The following is an 8,715-nucleotide window of genomic DNA, read 5'->3' as shown; positions in this document are numbered from 1 at the left end:
AAAATAAAAGGGACTAAGAAGAATTCTTCAACCTCAAACAATAAAAATAACAAGGTAGTACAATGATGATTCCTTAATATCTCGCAACATCAATGGACTCAATCCCCCAATAAAATGATATATAGTAACAGACTGGATATGTAACTAGGAATGGACATTTTGTTGCATGCAGGAAACGTACCTCAGAGACGAATAGACACTACTTAAGAGTAAATAGCTGGAAAACAATTTTCCATGTAAATGCCCACAGTAACAAGCTGGAGTTGCCATTTTAATATAAAAGAAAATTGACTCACAACCTAAATTCATTAAAACAGATAAAGAGGGACACTTCATATTCATCAAAGGATAAATCCTATAAGATAAACTCTCAATCCTAAATATCTATGCTCCAAAAAGAAGGGCATTTACGTTCATAAAAAAAAAAAAAAAAAAAAAAAAAAAAAAAAAAAAAAAAAAAAAAAAAAAAAACCTCACACGGTAATAGTAGGAAATTTCAACACCCCATTCTGATCAATAGACAGATCTTGGAAACAGAAATTAGACAGAGACATAGAGAAATTAAGAGAAGTTATGAACCAAATGTATTTAACATATTTATAGAACATTCCATCTTAAATCAAAACCTCATGGACACTTCTACAAATTTGACCATATTATCAGTCACAAAACAGGACTCAACAGATACAGGAAAATAGAAATAACCCCATACATCATATTAGAACACCATGCACTAAGACTGGTCTTCAATAACAACAGTAATGACAGAAAGCCCACATATACATGGAAGTTGATCAGAGCTCTCCAAAATGACAACTTGGTGAAGGAAGAAATAAAGAGAGAATTTAAATTTTTCAGAATTTAATGAAAATGAAGATACAACATTCACAAACTTATGGGTCAGAATGAAAGTGGTACTAAAAGGAAAACTCATGGCTCTGAGTGCTGGCAAAAAGGAATAGGAGAAAGCACATGTCAGCAGTTGGACAGCACACCTAAAAGCTCTAAAATGTAAAGGAACTCATAAACCCAGGTATCCCAAGCGCGAACTCTCGCCGGCAAGAAAACACTTGGGGACATAAGTGTCCTTGCTGTAGCAAATACTTTTATTGAAATCTTAAGAAGAGAGCCCCGCGCGCCTGCATGGCGCGGATTATATACACCATTGCGTGGTGCATCTACACCTGATTGGTCGCCTACCCATGATCTCATTACGCATGCCCCGGAGAGGGCAAAGACCTGGCACAAAGGCACTCTTGCACATGCGCACACAGTAAACTTCCTGAAAGGAAGTCGGTTGGTACGGCGGAGGCCAGTGCCATCTTGTAATGGTAGAAGCTATCCTGGCCTTCCACCTGGGGCGCAGTGGAAGCCACCGCCATCTTGTGGTGGCGAATGTTAAAGCGGCCCTCTACATCTTCCCCTATTTATTTATTTTATCACAAATCATTTATTTTATAACAAATCATGATCAGCCTGTCGCGTGCAATGAGGAAACCTCAGCGATGTGGAAGGGCTGATCAAAGGATCATTGAGTCTCTCATCCCAGTGCAATGGATCCACAGATCCATGGGGTGCAAAAGCAGAGACCTCATATACCAAGAGAGAGTCTCTCTCATCCCAGTGCAATGGATCCACAGATCCATGGAGTGCAAGAGCAGAAAACTCAGATACCGACTAATTCCTGACCATAGATAACCAAATTCCAGGGGAGGCCCCTTGTACAATGGCCACAAGTGCTTGAGTGATAACAATCTTGTCACGTTTCTGTTGAGATCTGAGTTTGCAAACCAACAATAGCATGAACACTAATCCACAGCATAGGGCTGCACCAAACAGAGCCACTCCTGATAAGTAGTGGGCACCTCATCTGGTTCACCTCAGCCACCAAGGGCCGTAGTCAAGCCGCTCCTATAATAGAATTTAGAATTCCCAATTGTTAGTAACTACTCCAGTTACCCACTGTGCTTGTCTAACAATAGATTGGGGGAGGATAACTCCAGACACTGCAGACACAATGTGTGCAGCAGTAATGGTTGCTACAATACCAGTGAAAGTGTCAAGGTGTTTTCCAGGACAGTTCAGGATCAGTCATTTTTCTCTGGAACAACCAGCAAACAATGGAACCATTTCTGAGATCTATACAACCAGGGCAGAGTTCCCCAGTCCACAGCAGCTTTACGCAGGTGGCATTCCTGTGAAGCTACAGTCTGTAAAATGACCAGTTAAGGCAGCAAGAGTCACCAGGGAAATGAGAGGGGCAGCAACGGCTGGAGTCCAGTCTTCTCCAGCTAGCAGCAATGCACAGAGGGTCAGAGAGTGGGCCATTGTGGGACGGGACACACACAGAGATAACACTGACTGCAGCAACGACAAAATCTCTGTGATGACAAAGGATGAAGGGGGAAATCTCCATCACCCTCTCGGGGCAGAGGGATGACTCCAGGGACCCGAACCACGAGAGATGAATCTTCATGTAACCAGGATCAGCAAGTCTCAACAACCACTCAGGCAGCTGACACACTCTTGTAGCATTCTGTAGAAAAAACACAAACATTCCCTCTTCCACATATAAAATATCTGGACAGGATCATATCAATATGTGGATCTCTATATTTCACCTAGTCAGAAGTATGCCTAGTTGTAGGGTGCCATAAACTTTGGCATCTCAATTTTAAAATTGAAATAAAAGGAGCATTATTTAGCATACAGGAATAACTCCCCCTTTTTATTTATTAAGATATAGTAAAGATATTATTTATTAAGGTAAGTCCTCGAGGATTAAATTGAGGACATTGAGCACTTGTATTTGTAAATTGACTTGTATACCAAATTATTGTCTCCAGCATTATTGTTTTGGTTACATAAAGAATGAGATTTTTTGAATAATTGTTCCTATGTAAGGCCTACAATCTGTCTGGTATCATTTTCCTCCCTTGTTAAGAAGCCCAGGCAATCCAGTTTGAGTTCTTAAATGGTCTATTAAGGAACAGTACTTAGTACTCTTAACCAATAACCCATTTCTCTAGCACCTCACAAACTTTATTTACCAAACATAAGCATTAATTAGAAATGTCAAATCCTGTAAATATTGTCCAATTTCACTCTTACTAGAAATCCCTGAGCTGGCAGGGCGAGGCTGAGAATTGAAAGTAAGCAAATGGAGTCTTCCTCTTTTTATATTAACTCCATTACCATTTTCAAAGAGCTGGGTCTATGGTTTTGTTCAGTTTTCTGAGCCAGGGCACTGAAAGTACAGTAAGTTGTAAGACAATTCACACTGAAATCATCACTCACTGATTTCATGTAGAAAACTTGCCTCTAAAAAAGCATTAAGTAATTGAAAGCAATTGTAAAGCACAAGCCACACATTGGCTATCAGTATATGAATTGAAAGCTTGATTTCAAAACAGTGTCTAAAGCATGGAATTTAATAATGTACTGAAGCAACAGAAACTGAAGAGAATAAACAAGTGATCCAATCATACATGTAGCCTTTTCATTAGATGAACCACCTATAAATACAGTAAGCGCATTTCCTATGGGTTGTATGCACAAATATACAGGAAGTACAAAAGCATGAAAAGAGTAAATATATCAATTTTGCCTGAAAAATTTGTATAGGTAATAGGTCAAATATCAGTATTTTGTAATAACCAATTAACTGTTGTTTGGAATAAGATATGTTTTATCAGGTTTCCTTTGAAAATATTTCCATGACTAGTCCACAACTCTGTATTAACACAGCTGAAGCTTTATCTCCAATGTGCATAACAAAGACCTAAGTCCTCTGGTAAGGTGAGGTACTTAGTCAATTAACATATCCTTAGAAGCTTGAAATTAGTTTCAAATATTCTTTTCTGGAGTAGTGCAACAGCTACTCCCCAAATATTAAAGCTCATTTTGAGAGCAAATTTTTGTAGTAAAAATTTCCATATATATTGGAAGATTTAAGTTCTAACTTCTTACATTGAAGAAGCAACAAATTACATAATATAAGGCTATTACCCATTCTTAATGACATCACTCTATAGGCTGTCTAAAATTATAAGCAGGCTCACGAAATGAAAACTCTAAATCAATCCTCTAAATCTATCTTTAAATGGCAGTTGGAATAAGTAAACTGACTGTAATGTTCTCACAAGTTCCAAAACCTCATCAATCCTTCATAAATCTTGTAACAATCTCTACCTGTTTGATTTTTTTGTTAATTAAAAATAAGTTTGAGTTAGTCAGCGTAACACTGGCAATCCTTAATCACAATCTTTAAGTTCTCTTTGTAACACTAGAGCACAACCACAAGGTCACCTGACTTCTGAGTACATGAGTAGGCAGATGTCCTTGGGGCAGGGGAATTAGTATTAAAATACAGATAGCTTTAGGGCAAACCACAACTTTGGAAAGCAAAACTCGACCTTCAACATTCTAGTATCAAGTTTGACTGCCAATTACTATACATGAACGCACGATGGCGTAGTCTCTAGTACCTCAACAAAGAGACATTGTCCTGAATTCTTTTAGAAGCCTGGTTTCTAGGATAAGAATTCCATAAAAATACTATCTCAATTTAGACCTGTTTCCCTAGGTTGGCTCATGCCACATGTTGTCTAGAAATGACTCCATCAAAATTACCAGCTTTATGTCAACTTTCTGTTACCAATATTTTACCTTTTTAACCATATCCGATAACTAAAAAGGCCAACAATCTATGACCAAGGCAAGTAGAGCATATTTACACATTTAAAACCAATGAGAAACAAATTGAAGTGGCTACACATATCTTTAATATTTAGACCAAAGACCATTTTTACCTTTTTAGCTATGATTTTAAGAGAAGCACCTTGTCACCTGTTGAGTCAAATAATAAGTCAGGGATTTCTTTAAGAGAAACAGCTCTCAGCTCTTGTACCAAAGAAGCTGAGAAGCTGCTGGCGCCTTTAAGATCAGCTTGTGCAGACGCTTAGCCTCTGGTCAGCTTTTCCAGCTAACCTAGACTCCTGACTGCAGGTGTAAGGCTCTAAAGGCCTGATTGAAACTGTTTTTTTATTCATTTGTTCCCTTTTGAAACAAGTTAAAACCAAATCAAGGTGTGAACGACCAGCAGATAAAGTTTTTACCATTTTTTTCTTTTGAACATGAAACATAAAACATTTAAACAATGAGAAACAAAAACCACAAACATAAACTGACAGACATGGATAGCTTGGTGCACCAAGGACAGACAATAGACAAAGAGGGAAAAAACCATACGGTGTTCACGGTGACTATCCACTGGAGTGGAGTCGATATGGAGGATGGATTGTCTCAATTCCTGGACTATTCCATCAACGTGTTGAAACCCAATTCCTGTAAGATACTGAGATATATTACGAGATATCTGAGCAGCACAACTGACATTCACAAATGGTATGGAAGTGAAACACAGTCCCAAGTATTTACACTCACAACCCAATTACATTAACTCCATAAAGCTGTACGTGGGCATTGAGATGTCCTTTTGTTTGATTCTCCTGAATAAATTTTCAGGCGGTCTGCCTCTATCAAGCCTAATCAGTATGACTCTGCAAATCTTATAGAGCCTGATCACGCCTTTTACAAGCACAAAGACAAAATTTTTCTCCCCAAATACTGTGTTACTTTTATCTCCTTTTCTTTTCGTTTTTTCTTTAGAGACCTATTCTCCCTCCGACATACTTTCTTGTTGCTCTGTAGGGACCCTCAGACCTGTCCTAACGGCTGTAACAGCTTCCCACACAAAGAAAAAAATAAACAAAATTACCAGCCTTGTCCACAAAGGATCCATAACTTTCAGTTTCTTCACAGTGGCTCTCCACCTAGGCCCATATCTTTCTTCTTCATAGTGAGCTGCCTCATCTTCTAAATCCTCTTCCTCAGAGGAGCCAAGCTCGTCTGTTTCTGAACTATCAAGCCCCAAGACCTCTAACTCCTTTACCGGATAAAGGCTTTTTTTCGGGGTTTTCTCCTCCTTTCCCTGTTTATTTAATTTTAATCTTAGCAGGGGGCCTCCTTTTTAGCAGGGGTCCCTCCCTCAGTAGCTGAGGTGGCCACTGTCCCCGGGGCGTCCGTTCCCCATACTATCGCCTCTGAATGTGGTAAGACCACAGAGGTGCCTGGTGCTTGAGATCGATCAGTACCATTTTTTCATTGCAACCTTTCAGTACGCTCCGTTTCTGACATGCTTTCCTGAATTTCGTCCAGGGCCTCTTGGCCTTCCGCTATTATAGGACGAAAAATGTCTTTACCTAAACAATCCTTAACCATATGCCAAATTCCTAACATTCCCGGCCTCAGACTACCATGTAATAGAGGCCTCAACAGCACCCTGAGCAGAAGAAGAAAGATACAATAGGTCAAGACCAAACAATTCGGAAATTATCATGTCTCTCGGAGCTTACCTCAATTCCTACAGTTTCTGGACCCTTTCTGTGAATGGAGGCCCCCCTTGGCACTGGCGATGATGAGGCGTTTGTCCCGGGTACATGGCACCAAATGTCCCACGCGTGACCTCTCACCGGCAAGAAAACACGCGGGGACATAAGAGTCCTTGCTCTAGCAAAAACTTTTATTGAAATCTTAAGGAGAGAGCCCTGTGCGCCTGCATGGCACGGCTTATATACACCCCAGCGCGGCACATCTACACCTGATTGGTCGCTTACCCATGATCTCATTAGGCATGCCCTGGAGTGGGCAAAGACCTGGCACAAAGGCACTCTTGCACATGCCCACACAGTTAACTTCCTGAAAGGAAGTCGGCTGGCGCGGCGGAGGCCAGTGCCATCTTTTAATGGGAGAAGCTATCCTGGCGTTCCACGTGGGGCGCAGTGGAAGCCAGCGCCATCTTGTGGTGGTGAATGTTAAAGCGGCCCTCTACATCCAGAAGGAATTGAAGGAAGGAAGTAATCAAACTCTGGGGGGAAATCAACCAAGTAGAAATGAAAAGGACTATACAAAGAATCAACAAATCCAGGAGCTGGTTCTTTGGAATAATTACCAATATAGATAACACTTAGCTAGACTAACCAGAGGACACAGAGAGTATGTCCAAATTAACAAAATCAGAAGTAAAAAGGCAAACATAACAACAGAAACTGAAGAATTTTTTAAAAAAATCATCAAATTCTAGTACAAGAGCCTCTATTCAACAAAACTGCAAAATCTGAATGAAATGGTTAATTTTCTAAAGAGATAACAGGTACCAAAGTTAAATCAGGAACAAATAAACCACCTAAACTACTGTATAACTCCTAAAGATATACAAGCAGTTATAAAAGTCTTTCAACCAAAAAGAGCCCTGGTTCAGATGGGTTCAGTGCAGAAATCTACCAGACCATTATAGAAGACCTCATACCTTTCCAAATTATTCCACAAAATAGAAATAGACAGAGCCCTGCAGAATTCCTTCTGTGAAACCACAATTATTTTTATACTGAAACCGCACAAACACCCAACAAAGAAAGAGAACTTGAGAACAATTTCCCTTATGAATATTGACCCAAATATACTCAATAAGTTTCTTGCAAACCAAATGCAAGAATACATCAAAACGATCATCCATCATGGTCAAGTAGGCTTCAGGCAAGTGATGCAGGGATGGTTTAATATACGAAAATCCATCAATGCAATCAACTATATAAACAAACTCAAAGATTAAAAACCACATGATCATTTCATTAGATGCTGTGAAAGCATTAAAGAAATATTCAACATCCTTAGTCGTCAGGAAAATGCAAGTCAAAACAACCCTGAAATTCCACCTCACACCAGGCAGAATGGCTAAGATAAAAAACTCAGTTGACAGTAGATGCTGGTAAAGATGCGGAGGAAGAGGAATATTCCTCCATTTTTGGTGGGATTGTAAACAGGTACAACCAATCTGGAAGTCAGTCTGGAGGTTCATCAGAAAATTGGACATTCCACTACCTGAGGACCCAGCTATACCTATCTTGGTCATATATCCAAAAGATGCTCCAACATACAACAAAGACACATGCTCCACTAAGCTTATAGCAGCCTAATTTATAATAGCCAGAAGCTGGAACAAACCAAGATGCCCTTCAACAGAGGAATGGATACAGAAAATGTGGTACACAATTGAGTATTACTTAGCTATCAAAAACAGTGACTTAATGAAATTCAGAGTCAAACGGGATGCATGAAAAATATCATCTTGAGTGAGGTAACTCAATCACAGAAAAAACACACTTTGTATGCACTCATTGATATGTGAATATTAGCACAAAGCTTGACTTATCCAAGATGCAGTCCACAGACCAAAACAAGGTCAAGACGAAGCATGACAAAAATGTGGATGCTCCCACTTATTCTTAAAAGGGGAAAAATAATCATAGGAGGGGATATAGATGCAAAATGTAGAGCAGTGACACAAGGAATGGCCATTCAGATTTTGGCCCACATGTAGCCCACATATATATAGTCACCCAAACTACATAAGATTGATGAGATTAAAAAATGCATGCTGAAAGAGATGGGGTATAGATCTCTCCTGTGAGACACATCCAGACCATGTCAGATACAGAGGTCAATGGTCACAGCAAACCACTGAACTTAGAAAAGGACACTCTGTGGGGTAATTAGAGGAAGTATTGAAAAAGTTGAAGGAGCTTGGCACCCCATTAAAAACAACAATCCAACCAACCAGATCTTAAAGGGACTAAGCCACTACTGAAAGCCTAT

General features: G+C 39.6%; 1 pseudogene; it reads right to left on the bottom strand.

Moving 5' to 3' along the window:
* Positions 1 to 1,923: 1,923 nt before the first annotated feature.
* On the bottom strand, positions 1,924 to 6,282 carry LOC147997947 (uncharacterized; annotated as a pseudogene).
* Between the last annotated feature and the right edge of the window lie 2,433 nt (positions 6,283 to 8,715).

This window comes from Rattus norvegicus, chromosome Y, assembly GCF_021556685.1.
Source record: "Rattus norvegicus strain SHRSP/BbbUtx chromosome Y, alternate assembly SHRSP_T2T, whole genome shotgun sequence".
NCBI lineage: Eukaryota > Metazoa > Chordata > Mammalia > Rodentia > Muridae > Rattus > Rattus norvegicus.
Note: the sequence above shows the minus strand (reverse complement) of the source record. Positions and strands in the feature narration are given on the sequence as shown.